The sequence below is a fragment of the Gastrolobium bilobum genome, unplaced genomic scaffold (assembly GCF_033153095.1).
Source record: "Gastrolobium bilobum isolate Gb01-03AN ecotype WA unplaced genomic scaffold, APGP_CSIRO_Gbil_v1 utg129082, whole genome shotgun sequence".
Classification (NCBI taxonomy): domain Eukaryota; kingdom Viridiplantae; phylum Streptophyta; class Magnoliopsida; order Fabales; family Fabaceae; genus Gastrolobium; species Gastrolobium bilobum.
The window spans coordinates 236-4,424 of record NW_026898145.1 but is presented as its reverse complement, the minus strand read 5'-3'; the positions used below and the strand labels follow the sequence as shown (position 1 = coordinate 4,424).

Genomic DNA, 4,189 nt, shown 5'->3' with positions numbered 1-4,189 from the left:
TAAACAATGATAACAATGGAAATCATAATCATGGGCCTAAACAAGGACCGCATGAAGAAAGAGGGCCATCATTGAATGATATGGCTGCTCCTTTCAGAAATGGTCCAGAACGAGGTTATGTTCCCCCTCCTCTGAATATCCCGAACTTTGAAATAAAACCTGCAATGTTCCAAATGATTATGAACGCTGGTCAGTTCTATGGACTACCCATGGAAGACCCTCACAGTCATTTGGACAATTTCACTGAGATAGTTGACAATTTCAAAGTTCATGGTATTTCGGAAGAAAACATGCGGATGCGGCTTTTTCCATTTTCCTTAGCTGGAAAAGCCAAAGAATGGAGGAGAACATTGCCCCCAAACTCCATCACCAGTTGGGAGCAATTGGCGGAACAGTTTGTCACCCGATTTTTCTCCCAAGCAAAACAAGCCCAAGTGAGGGCTGATATAGCTTCCTTTCAAATGTATGATGGAGAAAGTCTGTATGAAGCGTGGGAACGCTTTAAAGAGTTGATACGAATTTGCCCGAATCATGGAGTTTCTGATTGGGGCATCATTCACACGTTTTATCATGGTTTAACCCCACCATTGAAAGCAACTGTTGACGCAGCTGCAGGGGGAGATCTTTTGGATTTTACTTATCTAGAAACCTACCAGTTGTTGGAAAAACTTTCAAAAAAACATATTTCATGGCCTTCCACACGACATAGTGCTCCTAAGAAAGCGGGAGTTCTTGAGCTAAGCTCAGCTGATGCTCTTTCAGCACAAATGGCTTCGCTCCAGAACACTATAAAAAACTGGAAGCCCATGGAACAGAAAAACCAACTGAGCAACTTCTCTTGACTCAATCAATTCCGAGTTGCCCCACTTGTGGAGGTCCTCACGAATATGAGGACTGTAACAATCTAGCTGCTGTGTGCTATGCAGGAGGGTATGACAACAACAACAGGAGCAATGACAACTATCAAGGGAACAATAACCGAGGCTGGAGGAATCAAAATAATGCTGGAGGTAGTGTAGGAAACTACCAGAACCGACCCCTGTATCCCAGGCAGAACCAACAAAACTGGGATAAGGGTGAAGGGAAGTCCCAATCCTTTGAGACTTCTGTCAAGGAGTACATGAATCAGAACAGCGCAGCCATGCGAAACCTAGAAACCCAAATTGGTCAGCTGGCTGGAGCACTCAAACAGAGGCAACCAGGGACACTCCCTAGTGACACGGAAAAGCCGTCTCAGGATAACCAGGAGCATTGTAATGCTATAAGCCTACGAGATGGAAAGACTTTACCACCCCCAGATTTAGTGGCACGACCTCGAAAGCGCGAACCAGCAAAACAACCCATAGGAAAGGAAGTTGAAGAAGCCACTAACCCTTCACACCTTGAAGCTCAGACAGGACCAGAAGAGAAGAACCAGAGCAATGAGTCTGCTGAAATCAAACCGGATGATGCAGCACCTGTAGCAGACCGTGGAGCAACAAAAGTCAGTGAACCAGTTTCAGTTCCAACTTATGCTCCCCCATGCAAGAGAAGGAGTGAACCGATTGAGCCTCCTTTTCCACAAAGGTTGAAAAAGCAACACGAGGATAAGCAGTTTAGCCAGTTTCTTGACTTGATGAAACAACTTCACATAAACATTCCTCTAGTAGAAGCTTTGGAGCAAATGCCTTCGTATGCAAAATTTATGAAGGACATTTTGTCAAAAAGAAGAAAGATCGAAGAATTTGAGATCGTAGCCCTCACTCAACAATCGTGCAAGTACCTGACTAAAATTCCTCCCAAACTAAAGGATCCGGGTATATTCACCATCCCGTGTACAGTTGGGAAGAACTATCTTGGTCGGACACTTTGTGATCTGGGCTCAAGTGTAAATCTAATGCCAGCTTCCATCTTCAAGCAGCTTGACATAGGAGCGGCAAGACCAACCACAGTCACTCTTCAACTTGCAGACCGATCTATAGCCAAGCCAGAAGGAAAAATTGAGAATGTCCTTGTCCAAGTAGACAAGTTCATTTTACCAGCTGACTTCATCATCTTATATTTTGAAGCAGATCAAGAAGTTCCAATAATTCTGGGCAGACCATTCCTGGCCACCGGTGATGCTATCATAAATGTCAGAAAGGGTGAACTTTCTATGAGTGTAAACGGAGAAGAAGTGAAGTTTAATGTCATGAAAGCAATAAGGTTTGATGAAGATAACACTGAGGAATGCTCGAGCATTTCGATCCTTGACTCGCTCATAAGAGAAGAACAGCAAGAGCATTTGTAGCCTGAGATAGTCATGAAGGACTTTGAAAAGCTGGAAGAATACCTTGCATCCATCAGTTTCCACCAATCCCAGGGAAGGAAAGAAAGGGTCTTTGAATCCTTAAACCGATCAGAGCAGGAGCAAAGACCAAAATTGCCTTCAGTAGAGCAACCACCTACCTTGGAGTTAAAACCCCTACCTGAACACCTGAAATACACTTATCTTGGTAAAGACAACACTCTCCCTGTGATTATTTCTTCTTTGCTAACCCATGAACAGGAATTTCAACTCACACAAAAGCTCAAGAATTACAAAGGAGCAATTGGCTGGACTATGGCTGATATAAAAGGAATTAGCCCAACAATTTGCATGCACAAGATTTTGCTCCAAGACCCTGACAGCTCATCTGTGGAGCATCAAAGGAGGCTGAATCCCAATATGAAGGAGGTGGTGAGAAAAGAAATCATCAAATGGCTTGATGCAGGTATAATCTATCCCATCTCATATAGTAAATGGGTTGCTCCTGTGCAATGCGTCCCAAAAAAGGGTGGCATTACTGTAGTTGAAAATGACAAACGAGAGTTAATAGCCACCAAAAAAATAACTGGGTGGAGGATTTGTCAAGACTACAGGAAATTAAATAATGTTACCCGAAAGGATCATTTCCCCCTTCCTTTTATTGACCAAATGCTGGATCATCTAGCTGGGAAAGAATTCTTTTGTTTCTTATATGGGTATTCGGGATACAATCAAATCCCGGTTGCTCCTGAAGACCAGCACAAAACCACTTTTACGTGCCCCTTTGGGACGTTTGCATTTAGAAGAATGCCTTTTGGGCTATGTAATGCCCCTGCAACTTTTCAAAGATGCATGTTTGCTTTGTTTACAGATTTAGTAGGAGAAACAGTAGAAATTTTCATGGATGATTTTTCTGTCATTGGTTGCTCTTTTCCTACTTGCCTTAATAACCTTGAGCAGGTATTGGAAAGATGTGTCAAGAGCAATTTAGTGCTGAATTGGGAAAAATGCCGCTTTATGGTAAGAGAAGGCATTGTGCTAGGACACAAAATCTCAAGCAAGGGCCTCGAGATGGACAAGGCTAAGGTGGAAGCAATTGAGAAGCTACCTCCCCCTACCACAGTAAAAGGGATCAGAAGCTTCTTGGGACATGTTGGGTTCTACAGACGTTTCATTAAAGACTTCTCCAAAATCGCCAAACCACTTTGTGAACTTCTGGAGCAAGACAGGAAGTTCAATTTTGATGAAAAATGTTTGACAGCTTTCCTGGAGCTCAAGTCGAGGCTGGTGTCTGCACCCATCATTCAAAGCCCAGATTGGAGTCTTCCTTTTGAACTAATGTGTGACGCAAGCGATTTCAGCTTGGGAGCAGTTCTTGGGCAGCGAAAAGACAAAATCTTCAGAACTGTTTACTACGCTAGTAGAACTCTTACTCCAGCACAAGCCAACTACACAGTAACGGAGAAGGAGATGCTGGCAGTTGTATTTGCATGTGACAAGTTTCGTTCATATCTAATATGCTCCAAAGTCACAGTATTCACTGATCATTCAGCAATCAAGCAACTCTTTGCTAAGAAGGATGCCAAGCCAAGACTTATTAGATGGGTACTGTTGCTCCAAGAATTTGACCTTGAGATCAAGGATCGAAGAGGAAGTGATAACAAGGTGGCTGACCACCTATCTCGATTAGAGAGGGCAAGCCCACAAGAAGGAGATCATATCAAGGAGACATTCCCTGATGAGCAACTTCTGATGATCTCTGAAAAACAAGCTCCTTGGTTTGCAGATATTGCAAACTACCTGGCTGCCGGAATAGAGCCATACCACTTGAATCACCAAGGGAGAAAGAGGTTCCATCATGAAGCTAAGCAGTATTTCTGGGACGACCCTTTGCTCTACAAAAGGTGTTCTGACCAATTACTT

General features: G+C 43.3%; 1 non-coding gene across 1 annotated transcript; it reads right to left on the bottom strand.

Annotated features, from left to right (window-relative positions):
- Positions 1 to 433: 433 nt before the first annotated feature.
- On the bottom strand, positions 434 to 538 carry LOC133313197 (small nucleolar RNA R71). Its single transcript, XR_009751783.1, has one exon. It is a non-coding gene; the product is annotated as a small nucleolar RNA R71 (small nucleolar RNA).
- Between the last annotated feature and the right edge of the window lie 3,651 nt (positions 539 to 4,189).